Source organism: Aythya fuligula, chromosome 16, assembly GCF_009819795.1.
Source record: "Aythya fuligula isolate bAytFul2 chromosome 16, bAytFul2.pri, whole genome shotgun sequence".
In the NCBI taxonomy this organism is placed as follows: domain Eukaryota; kingdom Metazoa; phylum Chordata; class Aves; order Anseriformes; family Anatidae; genus Aythya; species Aythya fuligula.
Genome location: NC_045574.1, coordinates 57,012 through 73,720, shown reverse-complemented (window position 1 = coordinate 73,720; position 16,709 = coordinate 57,012). Strand labels below are relative to the sequence as shown.

Below are 16,709 nucleotides of genomic sequence, written 5' to 3'. Positions count from 1 at the left end.
ATGGGAATGCCACAAGCAGTCTACCCCACAAGTGCAGGCTTTATCACCTGCATGCCATGCAACATGGAGATTGAGAAAGGAGTCTGGATTTGAATATCAACAAATCTTTACCAGATTCCAGATGCGAATCACACAAATCTAAACTCAGCTTGAGTGAAAAGCTTTTAATGTTTTTGAAAGTTATCCAAATGTACAAGGTTTTAGAAGACAATTCTTAAGGCTGATCCTGTTCTACCAAAACTTGCTAAGTAACCTTTACACTTTAAGAAAGCAGTTGAATAAAGTGTCTAGACCAATACAGACATCCCAGACAGCCTAAAGGAGTTGGCATTTACAGGACAACTGCTATTTCCACATGGAGAAATAACACCGCACACAGTACAAATGCAATTACTGAAGGTGATAATTAACTTACATTTGAAGTCACACAGTAAGCACATACAGCAAAAGCACGTTAAAGCTTATTTTCATTTCTAAGCCTGCAGATTACACTTATTAAAAATATTTTATTAATATTTGACCATTTTCTTTAAAAAAATACAGAAAAAAATCCTATAGCTTAATCACATGTGAAACGAACAACCCGAAAACACATTAATCCATCTGAATCAGCACATAGATGTGCAGGTGCTTACACAATGAGACCTGCAGTTCTTACTAATTAGCCTAAGTCAAATTTCAAGAACCTACTGCCTCCCAATATTTCTAAAATTAAGAAGTTATATCACACATTGTTTAGTTCTCTCAGCTACTGTAAAGTTCCTAATTACGGTTCAAACAATAAAATTGAATTACAGAATCACAGAATTGTCTAGGTTGGAAGAGACCTCAAGGTCATCGAGTCCAACCTCTGACCTAACACTAACAAGTCCTCCACTAAACCATATCCCTAAGCTCTACATCTAAACATCTTTTAAAGACCTCCAGGGATGGTGACTCCACCACTTCCCTGGGCAGCCTGTTCCAATGCCTAACAGCCCTTTCGGGTAAAGAAATTCTTCCTAATATCCAACCTAAAACACTCCTGATGCAACTTTAGCCCATTCCCTCTCGTCCTGTCACCAGGCACATGGGAGAACAGACCAACCCCCACCTCGCTACAGCCTCCTTTAAGGTACCTGAAGAGAGTGACAAGGTCACCTCTGAGTCTCCTCTTCTCCAGGCTGAACAAGCCCAGCTCCCTCAGCCGCTCCTCATAGGACTCATTCTCCAGACCCCTCACCAGCTTCGTCGCCTTTCTCTGGACTCACATGAGCACTTCCATGTCCTTCTTGTAGTGAGGGGCCCAAAACTGAACACAGTTCTCAACATGCGGCCTCACCAGAGCCGAGTACAGGGGGACGATCACCTCCCTAGCCCTGCTGGCCACACTGCTTCTTACACAAGCCAGGATGCTGTTGGCCTTCTTGGCTACCTGAGCACACTCATATTCAGCTGACTATCAACCATCACTCCCAGATCCTTCTCTGCCTGGCAGCTTTCCAACCACTCATCTCCCAGCCTGTAGGGGTTAATAACCCCAGCTTGGGGTTATTGCGCCCCAGGTGCAGGACCCAGCACTTGGCCTTGTTGAACTTCATGCAGTTGACCTCAGCCCATCGGTGCAGCCTATCCAGATCCTCCTGCAGAGCTTTCCTACCCTCGAGCAGATCGACACACATGCATAGCTTGGTGTCATCTGCAAACTTACTGAGTGTGCACTCGATGCCCTCATCCAGATCATTGATAAAGATATTAAAGAGTACTGGCCCCAGTACTGAGCCCTGGGGAATGCCACTAGTGACTGGCCTCAAACTGGATTTAACTCTGTTCACCACGACTCTTTGGGCCCGGCTATCCAGCCAGTTTTTAACCCAATGAAGCGTACGCCAGTCCACGCCACGAGCAGCCAGTTCCTTGAGGAGAAAGAGGAGTCTTACTATGTTGAACATTTCCTAAAATGTAGAAGCTCTTCAGTTAAAGCAAGCTTCACTAGTTAACTAAGGAAGTAGGAGAAAAAAAAAAAAGGTCTATAGGACAAGCATCAAGCAAGCTGGCATGTCTTTATCCCTTTGTTCACCTTCCCCATGCCCTGCACATTTTACCAGCCCTGTTTCTCTTGGTGTTTTTGGACACCTTGCTCCCTGCACCCTTTCTGTTACCCTTCTGCCAGCCGAAAAAGGCTCAGCACGCGAAGCACAAGAGCTGGATCCCAGCCATGCGCACACAATGCCAGGTGTCCAGCAAGGAGCAAACACTCAGTTCACACCGCAGCTTTTCTCTCAGCTGGGCACTGATTTCAGTCTCTTCTTTGCCATGCATGTACACACTCTATCTAGATTTTTCATAACTTTCACAAATGTTATCATCTTTGATACCTCCAGCTCCATCAGTTTTTAGCTGGACTGGATATCAGCAGTGGTATAAATGAAGATACAGCTCAATCGGAATTCAGTAATATTTAAAAAAGGCAAGTAAACAGCGCTGGGTGTGCAGGGAGTCTACACTCTACCAACACGCACACACTAACATTGAACTTTCTAAATATATAGAACATTGCTTTTACATATAAGAAACCAGATTATGCCTATATATGTGTACGATCAGAAAAGGTATCAATTGAAATATAAACATGGCAAAGTTTTCCAAATTCTGGCAAGTGTTTAACAAACAATCCTTTAGGTCTATTACTATTAAAGTCCATGACTGGGGGAGCATAGTTGAAGTTGGTAATCCTGGTTGAAGTGCTCCCATATCATTAATTTCTCTCAGATCATATAACAGTCTCCATTTTCCATTCCTTTTCTTGATTACAAACACCGTAGAATTCCAGGGCTAGTTGTGGGAACAGTATGTCTCACTTCAAGTTGTCAAGCAACTCTATGTTCAGGCCTTATGCATCCCGTTCTTCCCAGATCGAAGGTAAACATATCCATCTCCTTTTCAAGGCCAATAGGGCCTGGGCCAAAAGGCATGTCCAGGGCACCAGGGGGTGTAACAGCAAAGGCCTGTGATGGCAGTAGCAGCAGGGGGGCCGATGGTGTAGCAGAAGGATCAGTAAACGAGCCCGCAGCTCCCTCACTGCCTGGCCAACCACACGTTTCTGACTGTGGTCCCACACGGCTCTTTAAGGTCTCAGAGACTGCTCGCAAGGTGCCAAGCAATCCCACTGGAACCTCGTCGTTTTTAGCTGCAGAGTCCCACACCTTGACTTCCATTTGATCCCATGTTTCTGGCTCATAAACTGCCCGATTATTAATAAGGAGAATAAGCTGTAAGATTACCAGGACAGTCTTTGTTCCTAATGTGGGAATAGAAATGTTGTTTTTGCAGAGTTACATTGTTTAGAAGGAGGGAATGTGGTACTGAGATATGCTTACAGTGATAAGAAAGTTTAGCAGGCGACCTTGTAAAATGCAGACAATCAGACTCCTTAGGACAATTAGGTGAAAATCACGGTGTCAAGTCAAGTCAGATAAGTGAAGAAACATTACCACTTCAAGCAGTAAAAATGTCAAAAGAAATTTGAAATTTAACAGGCCGGCGACTGAAGGCCATGCATTGTTTGTGAAGCATCAGATAGATTGTGAATCTGGATTACCCACTCAGTGGGGAAACAGGGGAGGGTCCTGCCATCAAAAGGTATATAAACTGTGTTTTGGAACTAGTAGATGCGCTCTCTCCTGCTTGTGGGGCGCCCGCCATTGCAATCGCGAATAAATTACTACTTCACTGAGATCCTCGCCTGAGCCTAAGTTATTGGCTACGGAGTGTTTCTCACACTAAGGACGTACAATTCCCCATAATGCACAACTGCTTACCAGCAAGGGGCAGTTGTGTGCGCAGCTCCGCTTCTCTCAGCTTGAGCTTCTTTCCAGAAACTTTCAGTACAAGCTTCTTTAAGCGGTTTGCTGACTTTGGCCGAACCTACCCTCATGAGGTGATCAATGTGCCTGTTCCTGTCCTGGTACCTGTTCTGCTAGCCTGTTCCTGTTCATTCCTTTTTTCTACTTCTTTATTGATGGCATAACTTCATTATATTGTGTTGCCTTTTCATCTCGAGGACAGGCTCCCCTCTTATACCCATCTCTCCACAGCAGTTCTTTTCAAAACAACTTTTCATTGGTCAAACAACTTTGCCCGGCAACAGCAAACACCCAGCAACTTCCATGCCTTAACGGCTGGAGAACAAGCAACCCCAGACAGCATGGCCTCTCCTGAATCACCCTTCTTTGTTCCCTTTAAACTCTTTTACATTCCTGATGGCCTCATCATTAAGAGTCTGATGTTATCATCTACCATGGGGTGTGTTGACCCCCATGGCCACAATCCCACATCTCCCACTTCAGTATTAACATCTAGCATCTTCTTGACACGAATTATTTATTACTCCACATATCACAGCAGGTAGCACAGGTTGCAGACTGGCACAAGTTTCTGACTGTGGTCCCACACGGCTCTTTAAGGCATCAGAGACTGCTCGCCAGGTGCCGAGCAATCCCACTGCAACCTTGTCGTTTTTATTTGCAGAGTCCCACACCTTGACCTCAGTTTGGTCCCACATTTCAGGCTCATAAACTGTCTGATTGTTAATAAGGAGAACAAGCTGTAAGGTTATCAGGACAGTCTTTGTTCCTAAGGATGTATGATTCCCCATAATGCACAACTGCTTACCAGCGAGAGGCAGTTGTGTGCACAGGTCTGCATCTCTCAGCTCGAGCTTCTCTCCAGCTCCAGTGCGCCTGTTACCAGCAACTTTCAGTACGAGCTTCTCTGAGCAGTTTGCTGCATCTGGCCTGTCTTCATGAGGCGATCAAAGTGCCTGTTCCCATCCTGGTCTCCATTCTACCAGCCTGTTCCTCTTCACTTATTTTTCCTGCTTCTTTATTGATGTAACTTCATCGTGTTGCTTTTTTTCCTTTTTCTTTTTTTTCTTTTTCTTTTTCTTCTTCTTTCTTGAGGGCAGGCTCCCCTCTTACACCCTTCTCTCCACAGCAGTTCTTTTCAAAACAACTTTTCATTGGTCAAAAAACTTTGAATGTAACAACAACAGCAAATGCCCAGAAACATCCATGCCTTAAAGGCTGGAGAACAAGAGAACCATCTGGAGAACAAGAAACCTGGAGACTGCATGGAGTCTCCTGAATTATCCGTTTTTGTTCCGTCTAAACTCTTTTATATTCCTGATTGCCTCATTGTTAAGAGTCTAATGTTATCTCAACCACGGGGCTTTCTGACCCCCATGGTCACACTCCCAAATCTCCCCTTTCTTTATTAATATCATCCATTTTCTCAACATGAATTACTACTCCATATATAACAAACAACAAAGTTCATCACCAAATTCGTCTCTTGTATTTGTTTGTTGCAGAAGATGAAATTCTGGAGGGCCACAGCCCAGATATTATCAAAACATTCAGAAAATAGATGGCAGGAAGGATGGGTCTTCATTTACTTTTACCTTAAAAAAAACGTGAGAAGGAGTAGGAAGAAAAGCGGCCTTGAGTGCTTCATGGCTGGAGTGAAGAAAGGCAAAGACTTTGTTCCCCCCCAAAAATAGGGAATATAAATTGCAGAAAAATGCTATTGAAGGCTACAAAGATCTTCGGAGTGTCATGCCAGTTTAATTTGGGGGGAATTTCATTCATTGATGGGATTCATTTGTTAAAGAACTGACTTACTAAAAAAGGACGTGTTATTTCATATTTATTTGAAACTACAGAAGACACAACTTGGTCACATAAGGAAATACTTTGACTGTATTTTATACTAGCATAGCTTTGAAAGTACGCTGGCATATATTCTTTACAATTCAAAAAATAATTAAGTAATTGCAAAGTCAGCAGCTGAAAAAACTATGTTTGTTTAGTTATTAATTTAAAAAAAAATAAACTCAACTGTTGTTTAGAGGTATACCGAAGCAAAGTGAATTCGCTAATTTGCAATAACAATAATTTTCCTTAATGCACTGTGGGAATAGAAATGTTGTTTTTGCAGTTACATTGTTTAGAAGGAAGGAATGTGGTATTGAGATATGCTTATTTGGGCATTCAAATAGTAAATTGTTAGACTGGAATAACAGTGTTATTGAGTGCTCTCAGGCCCTGAGAGCAAACATACATGTATATTCACCTCTGACTGGAAAGACCCTGAAATGGGGGCGGAAGCAACAATATAGGTGGACAATTTTACCTCAGAGGTTTACAGGGCCACCTATCTATTTGGGTAAGTTTTAAAAAAGATTTTGGAGTAATTACAACCTCCCAAGGAGGTATTAATGTTACAAATATGTGGATCATTTTCTATTGTCAGGACAGGAGAAAAGAGTTGTGAAGAAAGCTACTAACAAGCTATTCAACTTTTTGGGAAAGCAGGGCTTGGGAGTATTAAAAAAAAATAATAATTACAATATGGAGAAAGAGAAGTCAGGTATTTAAGGCATCTAATGTCTGAAGGAAAACAGAATAAATGCAGAGAGGATTCAGGGAATTGTTGAAAATTAAGAAAGAACTAAAAAGTTTTAAAAGAATGATTTTTTTAAGGAATCAGGAGCCATGAAGTCTGAAGGAAAACGGATACTCCCTGATGGGAGAGAAATGCTGAATAAAGTGATAATGAGGCAAATATTAACTGTTTTACATCAAAAGAGTCATAGGGAGGTGCAAGCAATGTGTGATATTGTGCTAAGAAAGCATGTCTGTGTAGGAATATACACTTTAGGGAAGCACATATGTAGAGGATGTACCATGTGTCAAAAGGTAAATTAAAAGGTCTTCTGTAACCCATCTAGAAGGGGATGGGAGCCAGGGGTTTGACCTTTCCAAAGTATACAGGTTAACTTTACTGAGTTACTTGTTTGTCCTAATTGACCATGTGACTAGATGGGTGTAAGCTTTACTGCAAGGGTTAAAGCAGGCCTTAGAGATTGAGTGGGATTTTCACAGCCCCTGGCACCCCTCCTCTTCTGGGAAGGTGGAGCAAATGAATCAGACATTAAAGAAGCAATTAACTAAACTAGTGTTAGAAACGCAACTTCCTTGGGTAAAATGCTTACTCCTACAGGTTTAAACAGCACCAAGAAAGGATATAGGAATTTCACCATATGAGATGCTGTTCAGATTGCCCTATCTGGGCAGAAGGGATGAGATACCACAATTCAAAACAAGAGAGTTTTCTTAAGAACTGTATTCTGGGGTTGTCCTCTTCTTTGTCATCTCTCAAGACCTGTGGGTTGTTGGCTCAAATCCCACCTTTGGAATTCCCCATTCACCACCATCACCCAGGAAACCGGGTCCTGACTCGGACCTGGAAAGAGTCAACTCCAGCCTGAATGGGAAGGACAATTACTGACCACTGAAACAGCCGTAAGAACTGCGGAAAAAGGTTGGACTCACTATACTCGAGTGAAGGCATCCGTCGACGCTAGTACCTGGGAAGCTGTTCCTACAAAAGACTTGTTGGAAGTTGAAATTGAAGAGAAAAATCTCATAGTGGACTCTGAGCAGGATAAGAGCTTACAATTGTAAACTAACCTTTTATTTTCACAGGTAACTAACGAGTGTGACTTGTGATTGAGAGAAAGGACAGACCTATAGTGAACTGCAGTGCTCCCAAGGGGGGGGTTGTTATAGTAGTAGTGTACATCTTATTTTTTTGAGACTCTGCAGCTAAAAACGACAAGGTTCCAGTGGGATTGCTTGGCACCTTGCGAGCAGTCTCTGAGACCTTAAAGAGCCGTGTGGGACCACAGTCAGAAACGTGTGGTTGGCCAGGCAGTGAGGGAGCTGCGGGCTCGTTTACTGATCCTTCTGCTACACCATCGGCCCCCCTGCTGCTACTGCCATCACAGGCCTTTGCTGTTACACCCCCTGGTGCCCTGGACGTGCCTTTTGGCCCAGGCCCTATTGGCCTTGAAAAGGAGATGGATATGTTTACCTTCGATCTGGGAAGAACGGGATGCATAAGGCCTGAAGACAGAGTTGCTTTTGAACTTAAAGCGAGACATATTGTTCAAAAGTAATGGAAAATGGAAACTTTTAAGTCATGGAACTTAAAGGATTGTTTGTTACCTTTTCTGATTGTACATATGTATAGGTGTACTTGAGTTTAGTATGTAAAGCAATGTTCTATATATTTAGAATGTTTGATGTTCGTGTGTGTGTGTTGGTGGAGCGTAGACTGCCCGCACACCCAGTGCTGTTTACTTGCCTTTCATACCTTTTATAAATATTTCTTTTATAAATATTACTAAATTCAGATAGAGTTGAGACTTATTTTATAACATTATGAACACTGTTGAGAAATGTAACAGATTAAGATTGGTATGAACAAAGAAAGAATAGAAACACACATATATAAATCAGCAAAAACAGCAGAGCAAAGGTTAGAAGAACAGCTTTCACTGTCAAACAAAGGTGTTTCTTGCAGCAATAAAACAGAGGACTGTCTAGCAGTCAAGACCAGGACACCTTCACTCTGTTAAGACCACAGCAGAGCAGCCAGCATAGGAGCATGTGCTTAGAGGAGAATGATAAGAGGGTGACAGCACAGCACCTCTGTCATTCTTTTTCATGTTAACCCAACAGGAAAACATGTTGTAGCTATGGGGCAACAGACACTCCACACCAGGAAAAAAACAAAGTAGCTTTAAAATTCACTTAAGATTTATGGAAGCTTAAGTAAGCCAGAGTCTGAGGCAAAGGAGTGCCCTCAAACAACTGTTGACTCCCAAAGTGTTTGAATGCTATACCTATGAATTATCTTGTCACTACAGGGACATCAGGGCATGATGAGCAGGGACCATCGGTGACCCCCATGATGCACCCAGGAGCCACCTGTGCACAGAAACGTGCTGCTGCTCCTGGGTAGATGAGGGAGAGACAGCAGGGAAATCCCTGTGAGATCAGCACAAAGGGGTAGATGAACATCAGATCTGTCAAAGTAAATAGCACACTCCCCTTCTGTAGAGTCTCACACAGAACTTGTTAGCTTCCTGCAACCTCATACACACCAGGGAGCAGCAACCAGTGCTACCATGCCAGTTTCCTACAACAGGAGCAGGAGATGGCTTCACTGTCACGGACATATTAAAAATTACAGTAGAGAAGAATAAGTAATAGCCTTAAAGAACCTTAACTGCCTTAAACATCTTTCCTAAACACACTTGGACAATTACTTATGCATGGCTAATCCTTATGCCTGAACCCTCGTTTTCCTAAATATCTACCTTTTTTTTTTTTTAGACAAAGAGAAAGACAAAAGAACACTCGAAACGTTGCGGGCAGACATTCGGTGACACTTTCACACTGTAACTTTTACCCCAATACTACAGAATAACCAGTGCTCCTTATGCAAATGGCACAGATTAGAAAAACTGGTCCATCAGCTTCCACCTGCAGAGAAAGATGCTTTCAACAACAATGCTTGCAATCCAAATTAAAGCATCTTCAGGCATCCCAAACCAAAGACTTGCATCAAAATTACAGAGAATTCGTTCATTACCATATCTGCGCACCAAAGACCTGCTTAGAGAACCTACAGCTCAGCAGAAGATGTTCCTGTGAGCTTTCTATAATACATATAGTATTTGGTACTGAAGAAGAGAACTGGAAAACGAAAAAAATATACGCAAAGAAACAGTACTGCACTACACCAAATTGAAAGAAAATAAAGCAATGTAATTCAACAGCTGTTTCCACTTTCAGTCGTACATTTGTAATTCCCCTATCGTAAGCTGTTCTTGGAACAGACTGAAGCTGCGGCAGGCAGGACAAATGGCACAAACTGGTTTTGCTGCCAACTGTCATAACTTGCCAATGAATTTCCTTCCTAACCTAAAAGGATGTTGGCTTTTACTAACTTTTAATACATGTTCATAAAAGGAAAAAAAAAAAAAAGGACAAAACTGTAAATGAACATTATATGCCTTTTACTTAACTCTAAAAAGCCTGGCAAGAAAAGCCACTGCAGAGCTGCACAAGATAAAACTATTTGTGAAAACAAAGACAGCCTATTTTTATTTCAGCTGTTTGCTTGTCATGCTACAATCCATTCCAAGGAAGAACAATAATTCATATATGCAAACCACTAAGCTAAAACTGGTTCACTACTGTAATCTTAGAAAGAGCGATTCTTAAAATGGCTTGTTCCTAAATACCACAGTTAGAAAACATAATAGATTAAACTTGGCAAGCACGTTAACCCACAGTAAAGAACATTAAACTTATTAGGAAGGCAGAAGAGGAGACAATGAAATGGTATCTTTGTAATTACCAAAAATTTAGAAAACTGACTTTTAAGCTATGCTGGAGTCACTGCTATTAACTGGGCATTAACTGGATTAACTTCTGCATTTTACAAACTATGGCTTTTAGTAATTCACATTGTCCTTTTTAACTCTTTAAGAGAAGTACTTGTAATAATGCAGTTTCAACAAAATGCTGCACTGACTCAAACCTACGTCTTTTCTTATCATTCCTGTGCTGAGGTTTCAGGAGACAATTTCAGTGGCTGTGCACAACCAGAGCAATGTTACAATTTCTGGACAGAAGGTGGACAGACACCTGGCTGCCTGCCAGGCAAGGCAAATGGCTTTTCATTCCACAAATCCAATATTCCAGTTTATTCCTTTTAAGCCTTAAAGTATTCAAGTGTTATCACAGGCTGGTTCTGTGTGTGCAGAGTAAGAGATTGTTTGTAAGGGTTGGCATTCCTTTATCTATTTCATGATGGGCTAAACTATTTTTCTAGTCCCCCTTTTCAGCAAGCCTACTTTGTCAAGCTTTTTAAGTCGTCGTTTCCTGACTTCACTTTAGGGAGAAACAAATCCCTAAGCACATGACTACAGACCACTTTTATGTAACTTAACAAAGATGACTAAACAAATTTAGACCCAAACCTGTCTCCACAGCAGCTGGACTATGGTGACTGCACACAGTTTAGTTGCATCACGTCTTTCAGTAGGGTTTAAAGAAAGTTCTGCTGCCAACACACAAACCAAACTCACAACCAGCAGCCCACCAGCTGCCAATACTCCCATCAGAGCTTCAGGATCCAGAACTGGGGGTGACCAATGACCCACAGTGAACCAGGCTCTGAGAGCAAGCAATACCCCTCCTTCACAGAAAGGCACCTCCAAATCCCTAAATTTCTCTCAACTTGCACAATTCCTCGTTGACTGTTATTGCAGATCTCTGACAAAAACAAACAAAAAAAAACACCAATTGCATCCTAACAATCAGAATTGTTGTGTCTTGTAGACATTAATTACAGTTTTTAATTCTTACACTTCCTTGCACTGCGAACTCTCTCCTGTATGAAGTTTTGTGGAAATAACAGCTCTCAAAAATAAATCAATCAGTGCTGTAACTTCCTCTCCGAGGAAGGCAAGATGGTTACAAAGAGTAAAACAATATAACCTACAGACATATATTGACAGAACCTTAATGAGCAAAGCCTTTTCTTATTTCTTAATTTAAAAGTAAGTATAATTGTATTTCCAGGTTTCTGACAAGAAAATATCTATAAAGTATAAACAATGCTTTCCAGTTGCAACTCTGGAAAGGAATTTTCCCAGGGGACAGACAGACAGTGTGCCCAGACAGCAGCACGCAGTCACTGATAAACTCTGCACTACCAGGGGATGACCAGGGATACCTGCTTTGGGCTGGGATACATTTCTTTACAGGGGCTACTACGGTGCTATGTTTTGGGTTTGTGACTCAGTGTTGATAACACACAGATGTTTTCGCTGTTGCAGTACAGTGCTTGCACAGAGCCGAGGGCTTCTCAGCTCCTCGTGCTGTCCTGCCAGTGAGGCACTGGGGGTGCACAAGCAGCTGGGGGGCACAGCCAGGACAGCTGGCCCTAATGGCCAGAGGGACACCCCGTGCCATAAGGTGCAAAGCTCAGCAAAAAAATCTGGGGGAAACGAGAAGGAAGGGGGGGATGTTTGACGTTACAGCATTTGTCTTCCCAAGAAACTGTCCTGTGTGGTGAGCCCTGCTCTCCTGAAGTGACTTAACACCTGCCTGCTGGGGCTGTGGCGAACGGATTCCTTGTTTGCCTTTGCTGGTGCAAGTGGCTTCTGCTTTACCTGGGGAACTGCTTTTATCATGACCTGAGTTTCCTCACTCTTCCAATTCCCTTCCCCATCCCACTTGGGGTAAGTGGGCAAGCAACTGCGTGGTGCTGAGCTGCCCACTGGGGCGAACCCACAGCACCAGCAGCTGAGAGCATCACTGCTCTCTCTCTGAATAGCAGTGGTTTTGTGTACATAATATACTACAACATACAGCCTTAGTTACAGTTTACCCAAGTAAGACTGTACTCTAACTGTAGAAATACACATATATATTTTGTAATTCTGAGATTATTTTTCTCAATGCTACTCTAAATAAATGTCATCAAAAAAAGACAACCTAGAGCACCAAACAACTACTGAAGAGAACAAGTTCAAGACAGCTACAAAGCACAGTTACCAAAGTAGCAATATCTTTCATTAGCTGCCCTATATATCTCATTTAGCCCTACAACACATTTATGCTTCAGCTGGCTCTGAGGCTAAGCAGTTCTTCCAACAAAGCAAAAATCCTCATCCTAAGTGTCTCAGCTGAGTATTAATGTTTGTATTAGCAGCAGATTGTTTGGGACCTTACCCTGAAAGCATTATAAACAAATTTTCCAAAGAACTTCTTCAGCTCTTGCCTTTTGCTATAGGAAGAGGAAGGATAGAATTTTCTCTGGAGGCCTCTGTTTATCACTGCTTCAGCTATGTGACACAGGAGCAAGAAGAGATGGTCACACAAATCTACAGGCCATAAGCTACTTACTCATGGTAAGCAATTAATTTTTAATTAGGGCAATGAAATAATCTTAATGTGATCACCCAGAGCATAAACATTAACTCATACCGGAAGTTATTTTTCCCCTTCAAGCAATTTTCTTCCTTGAGGTCTATTAACTCGTGATTGCCTGGAAGAGATTTTCCTCACCTCTCCCTTACCTGTCTTTCAGTAGTTCTAACAATTTTACTGAAATGCAAGAAGGGAATATAATAGTCAGGAGAAACAAAAAGTAACACTTCTATATTTAAAACAAATATATTGAAGGATAAAGTGTTAGTCCACATAAACAGGTCTTAAAAAACTTATAATAATACACCATAGGAAATTTTGCCCAGAACATTAAGGACAAGACAAAATATGTAGAACAGGTAGTGTCTTTAGAGCAGTGATACAAAGCCTTGGGAAAAATTTCACACTGACTGAGAAGACAAGTTTACTTGGTTTTACTCTCAGACATTTCTGAAGGCAGCCTAAACAACTATTAAGCGGCATCTGTATCTCAGAACCTTCCTAGACAGATTTTAATTTGGAAGAGCATTTGAGGAAACACATGTATCTTAAAATGAGAACATGCTTCTGTGAAGCACTTTCTCATTTCCTTGCAAATGTGTTCTATACATGCGGGGAATGGTTTAGGCTGGGAAGGGCCTCTGGAGGTAACCCACCCCAACACCCTCCCAAACAGGGCCAGCTCCAAAGTGAGACCCAGCACTCAGTCAGAGAAAAACACTTCTGAATCCGTACACTAACCTAGCAGCAAGTTACAAGCTGTAATCACTGTATCTCGAGAAAGAACCAAGTTTCCAGATATCACAAAGTAAGTGTCTCTGTGGTTTTATACAAATGCATATCTCATTTGTCTAATGTATAAATGGGCACAAGTGCCTTCCACTCCTAACATTTCGGGCCCGTTGTATGTTTCTTCCATACTACTAATAAAATGTCATAAGAGAAACTTTCAAGAGACTCCCCAGAAGTTATAATATGAAGTTGCTTAAAGATGCATTCCTCAGAAATTTTCTTCCTCTTAATATTTATGATATTTTTTTCCAATATAAATTTGCACATTCATTTCATCTGGTTCTCAAGTGAAAGACTGAGAACAACTTCTAAGCTAACCCCTTATAAAGCACTCACTGCTTTCCAAAAATAATTTTGGGTTTAACAATTGTAATAACTATTCCCTCAACACGTTAGGCTCTGTGTTTCCCTGCATCTTTCATTAATAAAAATCCACACAAGTGCTTTCACTACCAAGCTATCAGTAAGAATTTATTTTCAGTTTGTGCCTTTTCTTAAAGACTTCTATTGCATCTTCATTTTCTACACTGATCACATTGTACACATTAAAGGCAAATTAAAATAGCTCCTTTTTTAAAGTTGAATTTAAATATAGGCCTACTGCTTTTTAGCTTGTGTCAGCTTATTGTGTCTTTTGATGGCTTCTAAGCTTCACAGAGCGAAATATTTGCCTAACATATATTATTTCATTGCAGAACTGTTTTTCACCTCTCATGCTGTAATCTTTCTAAGAACTTCCTTGCATGCACCTTTCAGAAGTGCCAGTAAGCCTGCCTCCTTGTCACAGCACATTTTAGAACTGTAAATCTTTTTCAAGCCAATAACTCATCAGTTCTTACTGTGTCTTCCTTGCTCTGCCTTGCTGCAGCTTTGCCCACATCAACACAAAGTGCAATCTCACAGAAGTGAAGCTGGAAAGCAGGGCCAGCCTGTGGACCTGGTACCAACACCGCATGCATTTCTGGAGCTTTACTTTGGAGCAGATCTGCCATGATCTCATGGCCAGACAGCAGCTAGACTGCACATTCCTGCTTCATTTAATCCAAAAGCAACTTAGTTTCTTGGAGCCAAGCTTGTTTCATAAGTCAAACCCAAGAGCAGCCTGATTGCACTCAGGACACTCACTTCAAAGTGCACCCCTCGCCCAAAGTAAAACACTAATACAGGTGCGTTCCCTCTTTTTCTCTTCTTCATCTGTTCCTCTCTGGCTATACAGAGTACCTCACCGGGTTTAAGTTATGTCTGCTGACTCAAGCTCATTCTTTGGCATGACTTCTGTTCTCTTTCTTCAACTCTATGAACTTGACTGTTAGTATTTTCATGCACTAGTATGTTTAGTTACTTTGTTTCAAAAGATTTCTATCTTTCACTTTGTTTTGACAGTTTCAGAGGTTCACCTGAGTGCACTGAGAAGCACCTGTTGCTCCCTTTCAGTTTGGAGATGTTTTCTCACAAATGTTTGCTTTAAGTCCCAAAGTTTCCCATTCTCCATCATTAGGAATAGAGTTGCTTTTTGTGATTCTGGGATATTGCTCTAGCCATTTGACGTATGGACACTAAGGCTCAGAGAGATTAAATTAATTTGCTGTCACCATGGTGGAGACTATTCTGGAGGAACTGAGTTTCAGAATCCTCCCCACCTCTCCTTTCTTCTGCTTGCTATCTAGGCTAAAAAAAAATATTTCTATGAAACTACTGGAAAGACATTACCACCACAGTTAAAATTAAGTAAATAAGGATCTAACTGATTAAGGCCACATTTAAAGCATGTTTCTATTTCACATGAATGAATAATGCTGTAGGTGAAAGAAAGCTCTGACAATGAGCAACGTGCTTGTGCCCTGACAGAGGCAGGAGACTGGATTTCTCCTGAGGCCGGAGCTGGCAACTGCGCTCAGCTGGGCTGCAGGACCACTGGTGCCACATGAAAGGCAGCAAGTAACTGAGTGGCACTCCTGGTGTAAATACAAATGCCTTTTCTTTGTAAAGAAGATAAATTCCAAATACAAAGTACCTATGGAGATGATGAAAAACTGTACTTTTCCCACTCATTCTATATACAACAGATAAAAATCATGCATCAAAATTTCAATTTCTGCTAGCTCTCTGGAGGGGTGTTTGAGCCCGGTGAAGCCCATGCTGGGCCACACAGCAGCAGAAAGGTCACTCGGCTCCCTCTGCGTGACTCTGCAGGTTCCTAAAAGGTTCCTGGGAACTAAAAAAAGCAAATGTCACTGCTATCTTCAAAAAGAACAAGGAGGATCCAGGAAACTACAGGCTGGTTGGCCTAATCTCAGTCCCTAGGAAGGTCAGGAAACAGATGCTCACAGGAGCCATTTCCAAATATATTAATGACAAGAAGTTGACTGGGATTAGTCAGCATGGATTTAGGATGGGGAAATCATGTCTGAGCTACCTGACAAACTTCTACGGCTGGCTCTGTGGGTGAGAAGAAAGCAGCAGATGTTTACCTTCAGTAAGGCTTTCAAGGCTGTCTCCTGTAACATACAGACAAGCTGAAGAAGTCTGGGCTAGTTTACATGTCTGTGAGAAGGGGCTGAATGCTGGCAGCACTGTGATGCTCAAAGGGCTGCGCTGAGCAGTACAAAGTCCAGTTGGAGGCTGGCCATCACTGGTGTACCCTACAGTATATACACCTTGGTCCGCACTGTTTAACTTCTTCATTCATGACCTGGACAAGACCAAGCTGACCCTCAGCAAATACATGTATGCTGACACAAAGCTGACTGGAGTGGCTGATACACCAGACAGGTTGCTACCACTCAGAGGGACCACAATAGGCTGGAGAAATGAACACACAGAAACCTCACGAAGTTCAACGAAGTGCAGAATTCTGCACCTGGAGAGGAATAAACGCATGAACCAGTAAAGGCCAGGGGCCAGCTGGCTAGACAGTAGCTTGCAGAAAACATTGGTCCTGCTAAAGACAAATTAGCAGTGTTTTCTTGCAGCAAAGAAAAAGCATCAACAGCATCTCATGGCTGCATTAGGACAAGCATCACTAGCATGGTCAGGGAGGTGGTCCTTCCCTTCTACTCAGCACTGGTGAGACCACACCACCAG

At 42.0% G+C, this 16,709-nt stretch overlaps 1 protein-coding gene across 2 annotated transcripts in view; it reads right to left on the bottom strand.

Moving 5' to 3' along the window:
* ITCH (itchy E3 ubiquitin protein ligase) overlaps window positions 1-16,709 on the bottom strand; it is a 63,546-nt gene that overhangs the window by 37,016 nt on the left and 9,821 nt on the right. The gene's annotated exons all lie outside the window — the stretch shown is intronic.